Genomic DNA, 24,278 nt, shown 5'->3' with positions numbered 1-24,278 from the left:
CATGGTTGTGATATCCCTCCTTTCAATTGCAAGCTCAAACTGATCATAACCCGAGTAAAGATCACCCAAAGAATAGATCGCTCTACCTACAAAAGCCTCTACAAATTCATCAACCACAGGACGTGCACCCACATTTCTTACGATCACTTTATTGACCGGTTGCATGTCTTGAATAAATCTCAAAGCCCCATTCTTTTTTGGCACAGTAAACCAACGATTTGAGTACGGGGCTGAAGCAGGCTCCAAGATCTTCATGCGAATCTTTTCATTTAGCAAATCCATCAGCTTTGGCAAGTAAGCTTTAGGCACTGGAATAGGCCTCAAGTTCCATGGTGCATGTGGCACAGTAAATATGACCATAGGAGAGACAACATTTGGATCCACAAAACCTATTTCACTTGGCTAAAATGCAAATGCATTCCCATGTCTAGCCAACATCTGCATAAAACAATCTCTCTCATCAGGCAAAAGAAACCCTTCTGTACCAACTTTCAATTCCTGTAATGTTTCAGATGTAAAGTGATGACCTATATCTTTATGATCCTGTAAGCTTGGTTGCCTTGACACTTTTTCATACATAACCTCATCATCTGGTGGAAGTGGCAAAGCAATTGGTTTCACCTTTTTGTCAAATGTCTTATACTTTCTCTCCACAAGTGCTTCAGCCCATTGTAATCCTTCCTACTGAGCAAACAATGCTATAACACCATACATATCCAAAGAATATACTGACAACACTCTGTTTTTAGCCTCATTTTCTGTATGTATAGTTGCTGAAATTTCAGCCATAGTGTCAGTAATATTCAGCCCATAAAAGATGCCTGAAATGCCATCATTTTCAGCTAACAAACCCAATGCCCTCAGTTTCTTAGTAGCCCATTTCATAGGTATGCATTCAGCCCTACACATAGCTTCCATAGGCTTAAACCAACATGAACTATTTGCTGTAAACTGAGAATTACCAATAGTAAATACATGCTTCATTTCATCAAGAGGCCAGTACACCCACTGAACAACACTACTGTAGCCCCGCATTACATTAGTGCTTAATAAAAATCCAGGTCTTTGAATTCCCTTGAATTTGGAACCAAAGGAGACTCTCGAAGCATATCCCAATTTCTAGGATGATTAACACAAACAGTAAGAAATTGGACTGATTTTCTCCCATCCTTGCTTTTGATTCTTGCATAAGTAGAACCATCATCAAGCACCTTTGTTTCCATATGCACACCTGTAATATAGGGCTGTCCCAAAATCACTGCATATGAGGAATTATCTTGCACAAAGAAGTGTTGCTCTTCATGTACATCACCAATTTTCACTTTTACATTAGGACATGCAGCATAAAGCTCCCCTAAAGAATTATTTGCAGTCGTCATACTCCAACCATGATCAGTGTCCACAGGCCATGCACCATTTTCATACAATCCCTGCTCAATGACATTTATCTCGAACCCATGGTCAAGTAAAGCAACACAAGGAGTTTCACATTCCCCTATTTTCACTACCATTTCAGTGGTAGCTCTAGCCCAATGATTTCTTGTGTAATGACTTCGAGGAATAAATCCTAGAGTCTCTTCTCCATATTGTTTCATTTTCCTTACTCCACCATGCATATTGCTACAAGACAATGCATTTTGAGCCACTTTCTTCTCTTTTCCACATGATGTCCCACTGATTAGTAGCATCCTACATAGACAATCCTGTACTTACTTCATGCTCATATTCAACCCGAATACCCAACAAACCAGTTTCCTCTTCAAATTGCAGCAATGCACTAGTGGTATCACCAAGAAATTGACACTTCCTTCTAATTATGTCAATGATCTCATCATGAAATTCTCACTTGGCAATACCAAGCACCTCTCCTAAGGTAAATTCCACCCGACTGTTTAAGATCCGTTCTTCAAGAACCTTCTTAAGATCTGTGGATGTCTCAATGTCAGATTGCAACTTATATCCTGGCTGCTTGCCCTTCTTTTTGCCCTCTTGTTTGTTATCCTGTTTTTGCTCCTGACTGACCTCTTCCATAACATGCTCGAGAGGTAGTTGATTTGCAACTTTAGGCTGATCCATACTTCTTCTTATCATTCTTTTAGATGTCCCTGCAATATCTTCATCTCTTTTTCATTTTTCTTCCACAAGTACATCCATGTTTTGTACCTTTGCTAAATATGTATACACTGAATATGCATCTACCAGTGATTCCCAACCAGTTATGCCACGAATGTCTTGCCCTGCATGAGACATTTCACTATCAGTGACCTTTCTCTTTTTAGTTGCATGTAAAGCATGTGTCCGTATTTCAGTCTTTGGACCAACCATCACTTGCCCATGCATTCTATCTAACTGTAGACCAAAAGTAGAAGCATGTACCGCCGCATAAGCATTTCGAACAGCCAAGTTTTCCAACAACTTCTATATACCTCCCTTTCCAAAATTCAAAGCAAGAGGCGATCTCGTTTCTTGTGCATGGATCTTTCCATCTTTCCAAAAGATAATCTGTCATGCCAAGGCCTCCTGATAGGTAGCACAATTCTTTCTCTCGTGCTACAAACTGTCAAACCACATACATCTTTTTCCAGGCTTAGGGGCTACTGCCCGTCCCCTTTCCTCTTGTCCTTTTTCGTCCAATTTTGCACCAATTCATCCAAGACATCTTTCCTAATAGAGGGAACAATAGCAAGTACATCCATAGGGTTAGCCACAGAAGCGGGTGGCTTATTGGATACTTCAACTGTTTTGCCCGTAACAGTGGGCAAGCTAGAGACATGCAATCTTTCTCTTCTTCTATGCTTCTTCACAAGCACAATAACAGCTTCCTTGACATGTCTCCACTCTATTTTCAAACCTTTCTCTATAGACTGATCCTCCAGCAAATCATCAAGCTTCTCTTGAAGCTCAGGATTAGCTGCCTGTAGAAACAATTCAATTTTATGACTTGCAAGAGGTTTTTGTTCTGTGAGATCCAACTGCTCAAATCGACTTTCAAATTCTCTTAACAATTCTGTAGCCACAAGACCCTTATTGGGTTGTATAACCCACTCCTAAAAAGTCTTGCGCATAATCAAACTAGTGTCCTCAATATAAAATTCTTCCCTGAGCGTCTTCTTGAAGGCTACCCAGTCTGCATCCTACTTGTATAATTTAGTAATCCGTGCTTTCAATTCATGAACAGTAACGCGTACAAAATACCGGCTCCATGCAGATTGAGCCACTCCGACACTTGGTAAACACTACAAAGCACAATGAATTGAATCAATAAGTATTGAAAGAACCTCGAATCTTCGCACTACTCAGAAGCAATCTCCAGGCATTAGATCTCCTAGAGCTTCTTTGTAGGACAAAACGTGCATCAAAATTATAGCACCTTCTTTATTGCTCGGAACCCAAATCTGATGGCTCTGTTGGCTTCAAAAGGGGGGTAAAACCCTAGGATACCTGGTCACCGATCTCCCGGATCACTCATTCTTCTTCTTTTTCTTCTTTCAGTTCAATCTGCAGTTTTCAGCCTATATATAGCAATCGCGATGCGCCCGATTTCATCAATTTGTCCTTCTTGTGAAAATCCCCTAATTGGCTGAAGAAGCAACTAGCTTTTTGTATGCCATCCTAATCTAGAAGCTTTTTCTAGCTTTTTTGAATTTTTACAATAAATAATATTAAAAAAAGACTAAAATTATCCAAAAATCTAGTATTTTTGGATAATCCATGCATCTCACACTAGTACTAATGGCTCAGATCATATTGACTCTCTAGATCAATAAAGAAGTCGGATGATGATGCATTCCATACTTTTTCACACTGTGTCCTCATAACATCACGACAACGGGGGGCTAAGAGGGGTGTTGGTGTGAGAGGCGGGGGTGGGGTGGGGGGAAAGGGGGCTTAAAGGGAAGGGTAGGGGGGTGGGCGAGCAGGGGGATGGGAGGGGTAGTGGGTAGGAGGACTGGGCATGGCTAGTTGGGCAGGGGGTGGAAAAAGGGAGGGTGGGCAGGGGGAGAAATTTGGGGGGGGGGGGATAAAAATAGGGGTGGGGGCCAAATATGTGGGGTTGGCCAAAAATGCAGGGGGTTGGGCCAAAAAGGAGGGGTATGGCCAAATATATGGGGGGGGGGAGGGGGCAAGGAGGATGGTAGGAGGGCTGATGATGACGGCCGCGCAGGGGGGGCAAGAAGGATGGCAGGGGGGAGGAGGATGGCGGGAGGGCCGATGATGATGGCTGCAAGGGGGGCAAGGAGTAAGGTAGCAGGGGATGAGGGCTGCGGGCAGTAGGGGTAGTTGGCGAGTGGGGGAGGAGGAAGGTGCAGGCGGGTTGGGGGAGGTAGTTGTGGCAAGGGAGAAGGAAGTTGTAGGGCGGGTGGGGGGAGGAGTAGTTGCGGACGCAGAAGAGGAAGGAGAAGGAGAAGAAGAAAAAGAAAAAGGAGGAGGAGGAGGAGGGGAGGAGACAGTAAGAAGAGGTGGAAGGGAGGGAGAAGATAGTGGGAGAAGAAGAAGTAGGGAGGGGAGAGAAAGGGAGGGGAGAGAAAGGGAGGGGTCGGGGAGAGAGAAGAAGAGAGAGAGAGAGGAGAGAAGGGGAGGGGGGAAACTATTCGGATGGGGGGGTAGTTTGAATGCTGTTTTTTTTAATAAATAAATAGAAAAATCATTTTTAAAACCCCCCTCGTCCCGTGCTTATGCGCAGGGCGAGGTAAAAGAATTTGCAGTGGTAGGGAGCAACGGGGGTCGGGATGGCAATGGGGAAGGCGCGGATGTCACGCGGGCGTCGCGAGGCCCGTAAAAGTAAAAACAGGCGCATTCACACGTGAGGTGAGGCGCACGGGGACACGACAAAACAAAGAAAATTTAATAACATGCAAACTGTGAGCCGGAACCCAATATGATAAAAATGAAAATGGTGCCCGAAGTCGAGGGGAAGAGAACGGATAGGGCAACGAGGTGTCCAAGAAAAATTCAGGCTATTCACATGGGAAAAACACAAAAATCGAGCCCGAAAACACATATGACAATTAATATCAAAAAGTTCGTTCACCAAAATTAAACGCAAGAAAAAGGAAAATTGTGAGAAAATTCATGGCAAACAGGCCTATCATGTCAGAACAGAGTTCCGATGGAGACAAGACACATTCACATGGAAAAAACAAAAGAAACAACCCCAAAACGGGATGCCAAAATTAATATAAAAATATATGGGCACCGAAACGAAGTGATGGAAAAATGAAAAATATGCAAAAAAATGTGTCTAACAATTTTATCATGTCAAAACACAATGCCAAGCAAGAGAAACCCCGTTCGCATGGAAAACCCCCAAAAATTGTATCCGAAATGGAAATTGGAAATTTTTATTGAATGATCCATGCTGTGGAATGGGGGAAAGTAAAAATAAAAAATGTCATAACACATATAATCTTCAGGACTGTCACATCAAATCTCAGTTTGGATGGGTTACGAGGCATTCACTTGGAAAAAACAAGAGAATAGAGCTAAAAATTACTAAGAAAATTTAATTTAAAAAAATACAGAGGGTGAAATAGGGCAGAGGAAAAAGGAGAAATGGGTAAGAAGGTTGGCCGAACAAGGCTATCCAGTCAGAATTGAATCCCGAGGAGAAGAGGGTAGGTTTTTATAGAAAAAGGGAAAAAATATGCATGAAAAAGACACAAAACCACACAAAGATTAATTACGGACAAACCGTACATCTGAATAACAGACACGTAAAAGGAAAAATGTCCACGGGAAGGCGTAGGATAGGGCTCGTACATCAAATCACTGTTTTGAAATAATAAAGGAGCGTTCATATGGAAAAACATCCAAGTGGCGGGATTGGTTCAAAAATTAATAACGCAAAAACAGTTAGCTGGAATAGGGGGATGTAAAAAGAAAAAGTGCGTCATTCAAAGGGACAAATAGGGCTATAAGGTTGGATTGGGAGTTTGGTGAACGTAGGATATGTTCACATAGAAAAGGAAAAAATTACGCAATAAAAGCAACCACAAGGGAAACAATCTCGACGATAGGGGATACGAGGGTGGGTGGGTGAGGAAGGGACCCCATCATGGCAGAATTAGTACATGGTTGACACGTATGATTGGGTAATGACATATACAAGGGTATGCACATTAGACGCACAGGGACGCATCCCCACACTTAAGACCTTACCGGTTAGGATAGATTGATCGACATGGCCGCAGACTTATCAACCGACTGGATGGTGGCATCCCCACACTTAAGACATAGCATGCACTTGCAAATAGAAAGGTAGGGTCAGGAACACTTGGCTCATTTCGTAGATGATTGAGGAAACTATCGTTGTTGATGCAAAAAGATCAAAGCCATCATCGGGCGGCATGAGGAACCAAGGCGTGCCACAGAACACATCTAGCATGGCAAGGACCATGCAACAGCACCCAAGGAGGTATCTTTGTTGATAAAGTCCGTCGATTCAAGTGTCGATGATGAATAATAGAACTCTCAGCTCGCAGGCACTCAAGAGGATGATAGAACACTCACTCGCCCCATGACGCCCATCACTCAATGAATAAGCATGAAATCCCATCCCCAAAGACTGAAGCCTCCTCTAATACTATCCTATTGAGTCCAAACCAACTGGTTGGAGCTAACCCCCTGATGAATGACGCAATAAAGAGGCAAGCATTAGAACGAGTCCAAAGGTACGTGAGAAGAGAGAAGGCAAAAATCAAGGTTGAGAACAAGCTTGCAGCAGAAGCCTCCTTTGACGCCTTAAAAGTGCTCTTTACAGAAGTCCCCATGGCAACTCAAGGTCCCCTTCCTAGTCAGATTTGTCTTGGAAATATTAATGGCATGCCACAAAATGTAGTCCCATTGCCAGTTTTTAAGGGAGAGTACAATGAAGACCCTGATCTTCATGTAGCAGAGTTCATGGTAGCATGTGTGGCTAACAATGTCAGAACCCCTGAGCATTGGTTAGCAATATTCCCCGCCAATTTCAAGGGCGTGGCATTTCAGTGGTATGAGAGACAAGCAGCAGGAACTTTTGGTACATAGGACGACCTGAAGTTGTCCTTTCCTACTAAATTCAGGCATGAAGGTTTTGAAGAGCGGATGCGAGAGGAGTTCATGAACCTAGGTCAGTCCTCTGGAGAAAGAGTAGAAGCTTATGTCTTGCGAATGGAATCCATCCTGAAGAGATGGACTAACCATCATTTGGATGAAGGAATCCAAAAAGGATTATTTCTCAGGGGCCTACAACCAGAGGTTCGCAAGTTCGTAGAATTGAGAGGACCAGTCAATCTGCAAGCTGCAGTGGAAGGTGCAAGATTGCATGACAAAGTTTAAGCAAGGCTGTCAATGACTCCAGGAAGAGGAGTCTTACCTCCTCCTCTTCCTGGAATGGTATACCCACCAAACGCAGTCCCAGGGACAATTCCCTACCCCTATCCCCAGATGCAAATAGTGCCGCAGTATAATGCACCTAATCCAGTGTGGTCACCGCAAATGACAGTGCCTCAAATGATGGTTCAACCACAATAACAATGGCCTCAAACAGTTCCTCCAATGGCAACTCAACAACAGTGGATTCCTACCAACTGGAATCAATAACCCCAAGTCTCAACAGGAGCTCTAAATCAGAGCCACAATAGAGGACCTTCTGGATCTACCCAACCAGTTTATGCAGTAATTACAGATGCTTCCCAAAATCCCACTACAAGTACTTCAGGAGGTGAAAATCTGAAGGATTACTTATCCAACTCAGTTGCAAGTATCAAGAAAGAGCTTCTAGATGTGAGTACAGAGCAGTTACAGATGCTGAAGGTGAATACTGCCAATATATCCACTCCTGCGGGAGCTGGAAGAGATGTGATGCGCTCTAATACATGCTGTGGAAAGTGTCATCAAGCGGGACATTCAGCCACTGAATGTACCCGAAAACCAACCATTCCTGGAGCCTTCTATTCCTACTGTTTGCAGAAGAACCATACAAAGGATATTTGTTCTCTGAAAGAGATGCATGAACGAAGACAGAAGGATGAAAATGCAAGATTCAACTTGCTAGAATCCAAAATGACAACACAGGATATTGGACCAAAGCCTAGGGAGTTTGGTCCTAATTTCGGTCCAAGGAGGTTTCCCTCTCAAAGTTACATAGGACGACAGTCTGGTGGTGGTCAGAGATCAGAGGTGGAATGTTATAGGTGTGGAGAAAAGGGACATATCTCCCCGAATTGTCCAAACCCTAGACGATCTGTGGACTACAATCCCTTATGCAGTCAATGTAAAGGTGAAGGCCACACTGCAAAGGACTGTCCCAGTCCAGCCCCTGTAAAGGCTAATGGCACTGATAGCCAACAGAAGGTACAAGAGCCTGTCTCCAATTTGGTAGAGTTGGAAGTTACTGCTATTACGCGCACCAAGAAGAACGAACCAGTGGTTCAGGATGAAAATAACTCTCTTGCCAAGATTGTGAAGTTTAACCTACCTATACAGAGGGATAGAGCAGTACAGAACAAAACAGTGCAGTACAGAGCACTACAGTGCCACAGAGAGTTACAAAGACAGTCCCAGAGACATGAACAGAGGCCCAGGAGATAGAAGATACAGAAGCACTTCTAGAAACAGAAGAAGTGCCGATGCATCAATTATTAGAAGAAAAAGGAAAGATGAAAATGGATGTAGCCCCATTCCCCAGCCAGCTAGAGAAGCCTGTGGATCCTATCAAAGATTATAACTTGATCAAAGACCTAGACACTTTTAAACCAAACCTAACATTTCGGCAGTTGTGCTGATGCTGTCTCCCATCTACCAAAAGAAATTAAAAAGCATCTTGACAAGAAGACGTGGACTAAGGGTCGCTCCTTCAACAGTGACCAAGACCAATAAGGCCCCGAAGCCTGTAAAGGAAGTAGATGTGGCTAATGCCTTCCTAGATCCTAGAACCCCAGAGATTAGTGTATGGATAGAAGGATGCTTCATTTCAGATGCATTGATCGATGGAGGCTCGTCAGTAAACATAATGACGGATGTGACAATGAAGGACTTAGGGTTGCATGGAATTCAACCTACAAAGTGGCTTATTAGATTGGCAGACCAAAGCAGAGTCAAACCGTTGGGCATCCCCCCATACGTAAAAACAACCCTTGCAGAAAGAGACTATTGGCTGATATATTTGGTGGTCAAATCAAATTCTTATGGGACCTCATACCCTCTTCCATTGGAAAAACCTTGGCATTTTGAAGCAAGAGCCAGGACGGACTGGTTCAAAGGAACCCTAACCCTAGGCAGAGGACCCAAAAAGCAGTGTTAAAGTTGTATGGATCGCAAAAAGCCAATGGATCCACATCCATTGAAGTCATAACTGACTCCTCTAATGAGGTAATAGATGGTACATCAGGAGATGAAGAGGCTATTAAGCAGATCTTTCCTAAGAAAATAGAGGCACAATCCCTAACAGTGGGCACTATAAGCCAACTGCCACGGGATGTAAAATCCTTGTCCATGGTGAATACCTCCTGCCTCAACTAGAATTAACTTCTGAAATCACCTCTAATAGTGAAATAGAAGCATGGATGTATTGTTCTCCCTATTACATGACAGTCGCAGAGACAGAGCAGAGATAGTACAGAGATAGTACAGTTACAGAGCAGAGACAGATAGAGGCAGAGCAGATATAGAGCAGCTACTACAGAGCACAGACAGAGCGGATACAGAGACAGTCACAGAGAGAGTAACAATAACAGAGAAAGCTAGAAGTAGAGTCACAAGCTCTGACAGGAGCAGAAACATATGCAGAGGCAGAAAATCTATTCTTCTTCTACTATAGAGCCTCTACAGAAACAGAGACAGAGCCTCCAGAGGAAGAGGATGAAAATGATGAGGAACAAAATGAAGCAGGTTATGAAAGTGCAAATGAAGAATTCCCTCTGATAGAGGATGATCTTGTTAATGTCTCTACAGAGACCTCAGAGGCCGAAGATCTCCGGGTGCTGGAGGGAATGACTATGGTTCCATTTGGGTTGACCAATAGACCACAAAGTATGCAAAATCTGTATAAGCAATGGATTAAAGGCACAAAAATTAAGTTCACCAGTGGCTCATGTTTCCTTGATTGTTCAGTCCAAAGAAAAGATGATGATGATGCCCCCTGCCACAACAGAAGCCAAAGCCCTCAGAGCCACGGCCTCTAGAAGGTCCGTGCTATGTCACATTCCTGGACGCATCCTCGGAAGATGAATCCCTAAGTCCAGAAGAAATCACTACCAACACAAAAGCAAACAAAGCTCTGATACCCTTCTAGCAACCTAAACAGACAAATGAGTCATCTGTTCAGAAGGAGGACACTGGTTCTAGTGGAACATCAAACGAGGATACTACTCTCTTGAAAGAGTCAGACCTCTACCCAGAAGCAATCTGTGGGACGTTTATCCGCGAAGTGGAAGGTGAAAGACAACCTAACATTCCTGGATGCTGATGGTACTGAACGTCACCTAAAAGTGGGCCTCAATCTTCCAGAAGAGAACTTAGACGTGTTTGCTTGGTCATATAAAGACCTAAAAGGGATTGATCCCATAGTATGCCAACATCACATTGACTTAGAGCTTGATGCCAAACCTGTAAGGCAAAGACAAAGGCACATGAATCCTAATTACTCTGCTCTGGTGAAGGCCAAATTATTGAAACTTCTTGAAGGAGAGTTCATTTATCCCGTGGCTAACAGTGAATGGGTTTCGCCCATTGTGGTAGTACCCAAGAAGAACGGGAAACTTTGAATATGTGTGGAGTTTCGAAAGCTCAATTCGAAGATGAAGAAGGATCATTTCCCTATCCCTTTTACAGACCAAATGTTGGACACAGTGGCAAGCCATGAACTGTATTCCCTCTTGGATGGATTCAGCGGATATAACCAAGTTCAAATCGCTGAAGAGGAGCAATCTAAAACAACCTTCACTATAGAATGGGGAACCTATGCCTATAGAGTGATGGCATTTGGGCTCTATAATGCTCCTGCCACCTTCCAACGAGTAATGATGGCTGCCTTCCAGAATCATCTACATGATTTCATTGAGGTGTATCTTGATGACTTTTGTGTCTATAGTTTGATTCGTGAGCACTGGGGACACCTAGAGCAATGTTTTGATAGATGCCACAAGTATGGGATTTCTCTCAACCCCGACAAATGTGTCTTTGGCATCTCCTGAGGAGTTCTGTTGGGTCATATTGTCTCGGCATAAGGGATTGCAATAGACCCGGCAAAGATTGAAAAGATTGCCACCTTAACAACACCAAAAAACCTCAAGCAATTAAGAGGATTTCTTGGACATGTGGGCTATTACAGAAGATTTATTGCACATTTTGCAACTAGGGCAACCCCTCTACACAAGCTCCTAAGGAAAGAAGTTGATTTCCTTTGGACGGATGACTGTGAAGAGGCCTTTAATACCCTAAAACAGTGCCTGATCCAAGCACCTATTTTACAACCTCCTCATTGGATGAAGGAGTTCCATCTGCACATCGATGCATCAGTTGAAGGGCTAGGTGCTGTCCTATGTCAAAACGGCCCCTCTAAATTAGATCAACTGATATATTATGTAAGCCGAAAGGTCACTGATAGGGAACGAAACTACACAGTGATGACAGAGCTTGAGTGCTTGGCAATGGTGTTTGCACTGGAGAAGTTTAGCCACTATTTATTGTCAACGCATTTCAAGCTCTACGTGGATCATGAATCCCTGTCCTTCCTGATAAACAAAGGAGATGTTAAAGGACAACTGATGAGATGGTTGCTCCTATTCCAAGAGTTCAACTTTGAAGTGGTCACTAAGCTGGCCGTTCCCATGTCCTAGCCGATCATCTGTCACGGATCCCTCAAATAGAAGAAGAGGAACAGGATGATCCAGACCTTCCTGATGCTTCTTTGTTTCTAGTTGAAACAGTTACTCCTTGGTATGCAGATATAGCCAATTTCCTAGCAACTCAACATTATTCTCCTGGCATCTCAAGTCGTGAGAAGAAGAAGCTTCTGTTAGAATCAGCCCCCTACACCTTGCTAGGTGGTGCCCTGTACAAGAAAGGCAAAGATGAAGTGCTGCAAAGATGTGTTGCAGGAGATGAAATCGGCATAGTATTGAAAGCATGCCATGACGAACCCTGTGGTGGACACTCTACAGGAGATCTGCCATTGTAGGACACTGTATAAGATCCGCCATTGCAAGTCCACTCCCTATTATCCTAGAGCCAACGGCCAAGTTGAAGTCACCAATCGCATCCTTTGCTTGATTCTGACAAGAACGATTGTGGCACATCGTCGCGACTGGGACGATCGACTTAAAGAGGCCCTCTGGGCATACAGAACCTCCCATAAGGCAACTACAGGAGAGACCCCTTTCCAGCTAGTGTATGGTACAGAAGCTGTCTTCCCTGTCGAATTGGAATTACCCTCTTTGCGAGTAGCAGTTAAAGAACGCTTGGGAGATAGTGAGTCACTGCAAAGCCGTCTCCTGCACTTGGAATGCTTGGATGAGATATGATGGATGGCCCTACAGTGCATGGAAACCACTCAGGCGTGATGCAAGGCCTATCATGACAGTTTCATCAAGCACAAGGAGTTCAAAGAAGGTGATCTTGTCCTAGCTTATGATTTGATATTTGGCAAGTTTCCTGGCAAGTTTCAACAATGGTGGATGGGCCCATACAAGGTACTGGACGTCAATCCTAACAGCTCTGTTCAGGTGCAAACTATTGATGCCTCTAATGATCCTTTCCTCATCAATGGCTATTGCCTGAAGAAGTACTTCCCTCCCTAGGGAACTTTACAATCACAGTCGACCTACCCTTTCCCTTTTGGGCATCGTACTGTCCTTCTCGTTGTGCTTCTGATAGCCCTTATGATTCTCCTCATGAGGCGGTTTCGTTCTTCTACCCCCTCGCAGAAACATCTCACCCCGACATTGTTCTCTTCTCGTCTGATCCAACAACGATGGCGAGGTTGGTCCTAGCATATGGTATTTCTACCATTCTCTTTCTTAATGAAAAAAAAAAGGAAAATAATTTTTTTTAAAAAAATCAAATCAAACAAAACTATTATGGGAGAAAATGAAGAAATTCCCTGTCATAGCAATTCTCGTTTCAAGAAAAGGTGGAAACACCCTTGGGCGGGAAGCTGACTGTGGAAAAGGTGGTAACACCCCATAGTTCAGGATAGCTGACTCACCAGCAGAACCTCTTCAGAAAGTAATTAGAAGCCACCTCCCTTGGTGCGATGTCTTTGCAATATCAGTCAGTCTGCCCTTCTTAACAGACGACTCTTTTTACAAATCATTGAAGTACGAGACTTGTAGGCTGCCTCCCTGGGTACGCTTCGTCTTCAAGTTCCTCATGAAAACAACAATCGACATTATCTTCATCACCGATCCCTGGAGTGATGTGAGCTTTCATCCTAACAGGATGGGGATGTGAGTATGGGATGCCCTCTGTATCTATTCGAGTGTGAGACAGAGGGTGGGGTGAATGACCAATCTTTCTCTTCAAATTAAATGAGAGGTGAGATGAGTGAACGGAGTGTTGCACGCACGGGATGGGCCTCTCAATGTACAAAGCACAATCTATTCCTGTGCATTACACCATAAGGCTCCCTGGCCTTCCTTCTTTCACTGTATGCTGGCATAGGGTGGGATGCACAGTTGCACCATCAAAAGCGCACAAGGCATACAACCTCTGCACAAATGACAGTGAGGATTACATCAATGGGTTTTAGGAATGGGCTACCCTCTGTATCATTCAACAGAGTGTGAGACAGAAGGTGGGTTGAGTGTGACTGGTGTTTCTTCAATCAATTACCGAGAGGTGAGGATTGAGGGACGTTACGACCTTTGGAGTTAGGTACGTTCACGTTTTCCTATGCACCCACGGGATGGGTCTCTGCCATAAGCATAGGACATGTCATTCTGTTCTATATACTGCACAGCAAGGCTCCCTGGCCTTCCTCCTTGCACTTATGCCAGACAGGGTTGGACACACTGATGCATCATTAATTGTGCACCCTGGCATACTCTTTTCACACCCTCCCCTTGTTGATTCCTAAATCGAGTGTGAGCTCAGGGTTTTCATTCTTATTTCCTCAAGTGATGTTAGTCATGGGGCGAGTGACTGCTCTCTCAATCCATTTGAGTGATCATGAGTTGAGTGCCATATCCCTCGCCATCAATGAATTTTCTGCAATTCCTTCAACCAGCTACCTCCCTGGGTGCTGCCGCTTGGTCCCTGCCACGAAGGACGAAGAATGTGTGCTATGAAGACACCTTGTTACCTCCTCCAGCCGACACAATGACACCGGACGCAACCTCAATAGTCGACATTCCTCCTCGGCAATATAGGCCAAGTGTTTCTAACCCTACACCTTCTATTTCTCAGTACCGGTCATGTTTTAAGTGTGGGGATGTCATGGTTGGTCTGATGTGAGGTACTAGGTTCTTGAAGTTTGGTTTAGCCTTCCTGCTAAGGTTTTAAGTGTGCGGACGCGTCCCTGCGCGTCTATGTTACATACCCCCATGCATATATACACTGTTTTGATCATGCATCTATGTCATGACTTCATTTTACCCTGATGGGGTCCCTCTCCCACCTTTCCATTCTATTTCACCCTATCGTCGGGGTTGTTTCTTGACCGTTTGCCCTTATTCTTGGTTTTGCGCTTCTTTCATATGAACGTACCCTACATTCACTGAAAACTCAATCCAATCTTACAGCCCTATTCCTCCCTTCGAACTACCCATTTTTCCTTTCTATCAACCCCTGTTCCGACAAACGGATCTCAAGTTATTAATTTTTTTAACAATTCTCATAAATTGGACAGTTTTTCATGTGAACGCATATTTATTGCTTTGGAACCCTGATCTGATGTGTCAGCCCTATCCTACCCATTCCCCCTGGCACTTTTTCTTTTTATTCCGTGTCATTTCGATGCACGGTTCATCTGTTATTAATTTTTGCAGGTTTTCGGGCCTTTTTTGTGTCTATTTTTCATACTTTTCCATGTGAACTGCCCTATTTTCACCAGAATTCTAGTTTGATTTGACAGTCATGTCTTACCAGCTTTTCCTCCACTTTTTTCTTTTTTCTCCCCCCTCTTCCGTGAAAGGTGAGAAGGATCGAAGCTTGCACGCGAGCTATGGCGGGAGAGCAAGAGCAAGAAAGAGAGAGACAAGAAATGGGAACTCCAACAGTCACAATGTGTGACCGGGCCTTCCTTTATTCAAACTGTCACTAAAAGAATAAAGAATAAAGTGACATGACGGGCGCCCGCCACCTGCAGTGTGCAGTGGCGGGTACTGTCAGTGTAGTAATACACGGGGCGGCACGGCGGAGGTGCCTTTACCCCCAACATTCCGGCTGTCGGATTTTTAGTTATTAATTTTTTCGAGTGATTTGGGTGTGATTTTCGTATTTTTTCCACCTGAACCCTTCCTGATTTCTCCCAAACTGAGTTTCGATGCACCAACCCTGTGAATTCCTTTCTTCCATATATTTTTCCTTTTTACCGTCTGCTATTCCGACGCATCCTATCTTCGATCGGAACGCATCCTATGTGAACGCATCCTATCTTCGATCGGAACTGTGTTTTCTCATGATAGGGTTGTCGGACACTGTTCTGGACACTTTTCCTTCTTTTCGCACTTCGTTCTGATGCGCGGATTTTCCAATATTATTACACATGTGTTTTCGGGTTTTTTTTTGTGTTTTTCCCATGTGAACACCCTAATTTTGCCCCAGAACCTGTGCTGCATGTTTCCATTATTTTCCCTCGCCTGCTGGCACATTTTTCACTTTTTTGGATTTTTGATTAGACAAACGGTTTGGATTTTATTAATTTTTCTTCATTTTTCCCGTTAATCGTGTTTCTCGCCTCCTACATGAACGTGCCTGTTTTTGGTTTTATGCGCCTCGGGATGCCCCGTGGCATTCGTGGCTAGCGCGTCCCCGTCCCTGCCTGTTTGACCCTGTCATTGCAAAAAAAAAAAATTTAATCCTTGCCCGCATATGCGCACGGGCCGGGGGGTGTTTCTTACCCCTCCATTTTCCATTTTATTATTATTATTATTATTTCCATTAATAAACCAAAAACACAAACACAGCACAAGAAAAAAAAAAGAGAGAAAGAAAAAAAAACAAATCACTCTCCTTCCTTCCTCTCTCCTCCTTCCCTTTCTCCTTCCTTTCTCCTCCTCCTCCTTCTTCTCTCCCCCCCTCGGACGCCCGTTGCCGCGCCGCCTGTCGAAGGCCCGTTGCTCTTGCCGCCCCTTCCCTCGAATGCCATTGCCATGCCGTCCCTGCTGTCGGCCGCCTCTCCTCCGCCGCGCCCTCCCTGCGCCTGCCCTCTAGGCCTTCCCTCGGCCGCCTCTCACTCCAACTACTCCTCCCCATCCTCCCCTTGGTTGTCGCCCTGTGCCTTCCTCCAGCCACCATCGCGGCTCCTCCTCCAGCCCCACCCACCATCGCGACCTTCGGCCTCCGCCCCGCCGTTGCCTGGACATCGCGCTGCCACTGGCCACCTCTTCTACCTCCACCACCTTCCCCTCCACTTCCCCCTCCTCCTCCAGTTCCTCCACCATGCCCCACCCCCACCTCCTCCCTCTTCTCCTCCCACCACCACCTGTTGGCTAGCTAACCCAGGTTAGCCACTAACCTAACTGCAGTTAGTCCTAAACTAACCTAACTAAAGTTAGCCACTAACCTAACTAGGGTTAGTTGACTAACCTCCCCCCACTAGCCTACCTAGAGTAAGTCACTAACCTACCTAGGGTACTAGGGTTAGTACCCTCACTAACCTAACTAGGGTTAGTACCCCACTAACCTCATTAAGGTTAGTTCCTTGCCCACTAACCTACCTACCTAAGGTTAGTTGACCCTTAACCTCACCCAGTTAGTTAACCATACTAACTTACCCCTGGTTAGTTGACCCCCCTACTAACTGCACCATGGTTAGTTGCCTATCCATTAACTAACCCTGGTTAGTTAGTCTAACCACATCTAGTTAGGACTTGACTAACCAAACTAGACTAACCTAATTAACCTAACTGGACTAGACTAACTCAGACTAACCTAATCAACCCTAACTAACCTAACCAGATCAGACTTGACTTATCCTAACTTAACTGACCTACCTAGACTAATCAAACTTAATTGACCTGACTTGACCTCACCCAACTAACCTGATTTACATCATTTAATTGATTTAGTTAATTTCAAAAATCCATTTACACTTAAAAAAAATTACAAAAAAAATTCTAAAAATTTTCCAATATTTTTGCAATTATTTGGAATATTTTTTAGGAGGAAATTAAAACAAATAAATTACATAAAATTTTAAGTCTGAATTTTCATTCAAAATTACATGAAAATTAGATAAAATTCATTAAAAATTAGTAACAATACATAACTAAATTCAAAAAAATCTCAGAAACTTCCACAAACCCCCTGCCCTTTTTCCACTAATTTTTCACTTATAAAATATTTTCATAAAAGGCAAAAAAAATATTCATTGAAGCCACAAAACCCTAATTTTCATACTACACTTCATAAAAATTCCTTTTAAATCCTAAAAAAATCAGTTGAAAATCATGACTGAATTAACGAACATTGTGGACACTTGCTAAATGGCTGCAAAATTCATTCTTCCACTTCATAACATATTCATGTGTTATATATTCTGATTTAATTCTTTAAAAAAAAACAAAACAAAACAACCAAAAAACATAAAAATAATAAAACAAATTAACCAAACCAAACAATATACACAAAACAAACACACCTAAAATATAAAACAAACAAAATATAAAATTTAAAAAAATCAAATAAAGATAAAACACAACCACTAAGGTGTTTTATTTTTTGTTCAGTCAGTGGTCTTTGATTTTGTTTGACTGGATTCATTACTTTTGGGGGAATCCTCCGTGCGCCTTCAGTCCCTTGCATACACACTCCTACTAAGTATTTATTTTGTGAGATTTTTTAATTTTCATTATCCCCTTAATCACAATTAATTGCTAAAATAAACTATTTATTCACCCACCTTTTCCACGCGCATTCGCGCTAAACACACAATGTAATAATTTTAAAAATCAACCAGCCGTTCACTTTGCATGCGCTACGTGCGCTTAAGAGGCACCTTAATTTGTAATAAAAATGAACCAGCCGTCATAAAAGAGCACGCGCTAGCAAAAAAGCGCTCCACATTACTATTAATTTTTAATTAAGGAATTTGCATTTAGAGACCCAGTCTGGGAATCGTAGTCCGGATTTCGATAAAGCACCATTTCAACTTAATAATTTGTAATTAAGATTTTAAGAAGGAACCGCCGTTTTCTTATTAAGGTTTATAACCTAATAAAATGTCACCCATTGTTAATAATTTCTTAAAATGAACCCTTCATTAAAATAATTCCCCCTCATTGCACTTTTTCCCCCTTTTTAATAACCATGCTTCGTGGGATGGCACGTAATAGTCTTTTAGTTGACATTGATAGTCAAGGTTATGGTTCGGTCTTGAGGTACATTTTTATGGTATTATGATTTGTCTATGTGTTACGATTACGGGTGTGGTGTGTAGTTATTTCTTTCTTGCTTGATACGGGGATTTGGGTGCATGCTTGTTTGTTGCATCACATGAAGTTTTCGGTCGCATGTGTGTAGAGGTCATGCCGAATTTTTTCTAGGATGTGGATTGTTTGAGGTGGTAAATGGGTTAGCTACATTTCTGTACGAGTGTCCTTCTTTTGCTTGATTCCTTTTTGATAGCCCTTTGGTTGTTTTGCAGGCATTCTTTGTGATTTTTTGTGTTGTGGTGTGTGTGTTTACCATCTGAATGGTGCCTCACGCTCCTCCTCCTATCTAGTATGTCCCGCTGTCGTATTGCTGCGCATTCGAGGTGTGAAAACCACCCAAAAGTTGTGCATGAGATTTGTTACTTTGTACATATTTTGATGTAGACGTTGTGCTTTGCTTTGCTTGAACATTTTTCTTTCAGTTGGTTCATGTTCAACTTTACAGAAGAAACAAGCGTAAGTTTCCTTAAGAGGTGAATTGTTTTTCCTCACAACTGAGAATGGAACAGTGGATATCTTGTTTATCCATTTCTTTCTACATTATACATACTTGATGCTCACACAGCAGGTTGTTATTGTTTTGCCATTGATCCGACTGGGAGGTGCTTTGCAATGGGGAGTGCAGATGCTCTTGTGAAATGCTTTGTGTTCGTACTTTTACCAAGCTTGAAGCAAAGCAAAAGACCTAGAGTTGAAGGGACATGCAACGTGAAGAGGAAAAGATGCTGCTTTTCTGTGTGTGTAAGAGAGGAAAGTGTGGCTAAATAAGTGGGTTTTTTTTCTGGTTTATGATGCAGGTAAAAGAGGGGAATTTTAAAAAGCTAAAGAGGGCGGGACAGAAAAAGAGGTGAAGACTAATCTAGGAAAGAAAAGACAGAGTATTCGGAAGGAAGGCGCAGAAAACAAGTGAGGAGGAACAGAGCATGAAAAAAGAAGAAAAGTTGACCACTGGGTGTTCTTCTAAAGGTCTTTGAGTCTCGATCGAATGCCTGAGGAAGAAGGAACGCAATGCTGGAACAAAATGAGGAAGAAAGGCAGAAAAGCAATGTCCGATTTGCAACACAATGCGAAGAATTGTACTTTGCTTGCGATCAGAGGGCAGTACAGGCAACTCAATAACGAAAACAGGGAGTTGAAGAGGAGTTTCAGAGTTGCCAGATTGATATAACAAGCATAAGAATGTCGCATGTTTGGATGGATTCATCACGCTATAATGTGCTCAATTCTTGATGCTCTCTGAGATAAATGAAATCAGTTTTTTTTTCGCACGGTTGGACTGGTTCTCTATGCTGTAATTCGTTGTATTGTTGATGTATTTTGCGAGGCGTTTCAATATAGAAACGATGCACTGGCCTTGGTAAATTCATTTGGATTTCCGCAGTCATTGGGAACATATGACTGGGCACCTACCTTCAATCTCAAAATCAACAGAGAGTTCGGTTCTACAAGGCAAAGATTTCCATCTGATTTTGTTCCGCTTACAAGAGCGAGACTTGCTGGAAAGGTTTGGCATCTGTGGAGACTATTGCTGATGCTGTGAGAAAATCTAGAATCACAAAAGAAGAGCTAAGGGTTAAAGACGTCAAGCAGCTTATGGATATGCTAGTGCTGGATGGTGAGATAGAAGAGACTGTGAGCACAGGCACTGGCCCATTTTCTGCTTTCCCTCCAGTTGCTCCTGCTATGCCTGTGTACTCTCTCTACCATGGGGTATCTGCTCGTCTCGCGATGCTAACTTCACTTCTGTAAGCAAATTTCTGCAGACGGAAGACATGATACATGTCCCAAAACTTGGTATATACAAGGACACTGTGTTGTATCGAGGCTCACAAAGTCGGTTTTCTGAATCTTCAGCCTTCACTAGTATTCCTTGTGGAGTTTGTCCTGTTTTGCACGAGTGCACAGACAATGGTCTCATTTCTCCCAAAACTTGTGTTTATTTCCAAAATTGGTTGAAATTTTAATTGAAGGTGAAGTGTATACACACACACACACTCTCTCTCTCTCTCTTTTCATTAAATACACACACTCGCACACACACACTCTCTGATAAAGGCAGTCAAATCAATCTCAAGCAAAAGCAAGAAAGTCTACATGCTGGCTGAATTGAAACCTTCAAAGGAGCTCACTGGTGGGCTTGGTACACAGATAACCAGTTTGATTCAGAGTTTATAAGTGTCCTGAAGCTACATTGTGTGGAGTTAGTATTGAAACAAGGTTTGACATCCACCATAATACATGCATGTGGATCTATTGGAGTTGAAAGGCTTCTCACAAACTAAGCGGTTTATCAGATGAACATGACAAATTGCAGAAGAAGATAATGGTGTAGTTCATGTGTATAAAAAGCTTTTTGAGAGAAAGGAGCGAGCTTTTGACATCTTTGCAAGTTGTCATGCTGAGCGTCGGGCACCTCGAATTCCAAGTGTTTGAAAAGCTCTGGGACATGGATTGTGACCTTTAACGGCTGAAAGAACTGAAAGGCAACATTCATCAATGAAGACCATACTCTTGGAAATTTTCTTTGAAATGTATATATGATCTATGCATTCGAGAGGCTGCTCGGATTTCTTCATCTTGAATCTTGAAACTCTTATTGACAGAAATAAAACAGAGTCCTGACATTATTTTCTCATCTTGTTTATTCATATGTTCGATCTTTTATCCTGAAATTTATCAAGGTCTTCTGAAGACGCGACTTTGCTTTCACAAACCCTTTGACACCGCTGGTCAGTAGGGATTACTCTTCCTTACTAGCTTTTGAGCCTATAGCGAAAGTAGGACTTGCAACTTTCGTGGCTGCTTCATTTCTCTTGATTCCAGAAGATCCATCCATGTGTGATGAATTCCTTTCCTCATACAGCAAGAAGTCGGGACTGGTCCATGGTACTTCCATGACATTGACACCTCGAGGGTTAGGGAATTCTTTTTCTCTTCCCAACAAAGGAGAGCCCTTTGTTACAGCTAGACAATTATTCTCCAACGATGAGATTTTCAAGTTGTTATAGAAGCAGACTAAGGAAATTTTGGATGTCAAGAAAGTGGTTAACACTTCAAGAGTCTCTTTTTCCATGATCACTAATCCTGTGTGGAAATTGATCTATCAGTTTCTCCAAGACAGGTTTATGCCTACCAAAACGCCATCCCATTACTTATCCAAAGAGCTCTTTATAGCTTCCAGGATGGTGTTAAAAGGAGTGGCTAGTGATTGGAGCACTTACCTACTTACAAAGATGGATCAACATTTCGTTAAAGTAACCAGGGGAAATGTCACAAATGTCACATATGGATCCTACTTGTATGCTTTCTTGACATACTCTGGCTTAAAGAAGGGTGTGCTTCCACCTCCTCCATCTGATCCAGTACCTCCCCCTCCACCTTCAGAAGAGTCAAAACTTATTGATATAGAGGATCTGGATTCTCCTCCTCCACTGGTCATACAACGAAAGCACTTGAAGCCGGGTGGTAGATAAAGCTCCTTCAATTCTTCCTTTAGTCACAATTCCTGCTACATCTAGCAGTGATCTCCTTGCTTATCTCACATGTAACAACCTATTCAGGGCACATAGAGAGGGTTCCTTGGATATATCAGTCCCTTCATTGAACAGTCTAGTGTCGGGAGATGCCATTCTATTCCTCTGTAAAGACATCCAGAGTTCGATTGAACTTTCAATGACAGCTTGTGTTCAACAGCTGTATGCTTCCTTTTATGAAGAATTGATGTAGTCCAAAGACCAATTGCATAAGGCAACATCAGAGTTAGCCTCTGCTAAAGACACACTAGCAGATTTGTTTAAGCAGATAGAGCAACAAACCCAAATGCTTGAGACTCAAAGAGAAGAGATATCTTCTTTGAAGATTCAGTTAACAAAGGCTCAATCAGACGTCACTAAAATCTCAGAGGAGAAGGAGAGGATGTCCAAAGAAGCTCAAGAGTTTCAGACTCTTTTCGATGCAAAACTCTCAGCCTTACAGACTGCTCATGACACAATGGAATCACAAGCTTCCCAAATCAAGCAGTTACAAGACCAACTGGCGCAGTCACGGTTTGTTCCTCCAAGCCCTAATGTTCCACTGATCCCTTCTCTCTCAAAGCAGGACTTGGCAGTTCTCCAAAGACAGGCTACTTTGTGTCCTTTATTCCAAGATAAAGTGGAAAGATTGCAGTCCAGGATGGATTTGCTATGGTCTACATTTGAGAATTTCTAGGAATATGTTCCTTCGGACCATTCTTTCTTTGTCCACTATCAATTGCAAAAGTTGGCCTTTTACATGAAGCTTTCAACGATGGATCTTTCTCTTCCAGAGGATGGTTGGAGTGGGGCTTGGTCTCCTGAGTTACTAACAGAAGTGGTCCGTATGGTATTTGAAGATTCTATGACGACGGATACCATGTTGCTGTCCTATATGTATCTACGAGGTGACATGTTGATTCCAGATGAAGTAGATATGGCCAGGTATGTGGGAGATGTGGTTTTACAAGATGTTTTGTATGTCAACTATTTGGAGTTGCGGATAGATGATATGTTCTAGAGTTACTCCTCAAAAGTGGCTACTTGCCCTGATAATTCCTGGCACTCAATGATTGATTCTGTGGTCTTGAATCAACGTCAGAACACAGCTTCTACCTATGTACCGAGCACTAACCAACTGAGGGTGGATCTCTTAGCTCACCTTTCCAAAAACCATCCATTTGATTCAACCTTTTTTTATGCCTATAAGAGAAGATCTGTCTTAGGTCCCTCTGTTCCTAGCCTATTGTACTACCAACAAATGGCTCATTGCTATGATACCTATTTTTCCCTTTATCAAACCAATTCAACAGCCATCTTACCCCTTCTTTTCCAACATCAATCTTTTCCTCAAATTTTCATATTTACCTATTATTTTTTTATCGAAGATAGAGTATTTTCCCCTTCTCCACCATGCCCTTCTCCATCTATCCATATACATTCCATCTTTCCTGTTTATCAATTAACACCTTTCCTAACTAATTCCCTAAAATTTTCAGCCACTCCTTCTTTAACTTATTCCTTCTTTTATGATTTTGCCTACCCATATCTTCATCCACTTTTACTTATTTCACTTTCCTCTCCTACCACTTCTATTTCTCAACCCCCTCAGTTGGTTAGTGAATATGAAGGATTTGATCAACAGATTCCAAGAAGAAGAGGATGGAGCTTGACTGATTCTTTTATAGGACCTTAGATTAACTAGCCAATAATTTCAGGATATTGGACAACTGCTAGTCAAGCATACCAGAACTACCTTCATTTTGCTCACCAATATTCACAATCTCTAGATCCTTCTGTGAGATTGACAGCTCATTTTGCTTGGTATCTAGTATACATGCATAGGCATTTCCATAATGATCAAAAGGCCATTCCAAAACTTTGTATGAATGTCAATGTGAACATTGACTCCCACCAGTTGGATGTCCTATATTTTCATGCCCTATGTCTACCTAGCAGATACCTTGTTTTGCTAGAAAGGATGTGCTGGTTGCAGTTCTTTCAAAATCCTCCAAAGACATTTGTAGATGAATCCTTCTCCATGGATCGTTTCCGAAACCACCAAGCCTTCAAAAGGGATCATCTTCATTGATGCCTTTGTAATATATTTTGGATGATTCTTAATGATATATATCTCTTTTTGGAGGTGTCATTTAGATGGTTGTGTTAGTGTTTGTGTGTATGATGTAAT

Source organism: Lygodium microphyllum, chromosome 21 (assembly GCF_053477565.2).
Source record: "Lygodium microphyllum isolate KBCC chromosome 21, Lygodium_microphyllum_v1.1.10, whole genome shotgun sequence".
In the NCBI taxonomy this organism is placed as follows: Eukaryota; Viridiplantae; Streptophyta; class Polypodiopsida; order Schizaeales; family Lygodiaceae; genus Lygodium; species Lygodium microphyllum.
Note: the sequence above shows the minus strand (reverse complement) of the source record.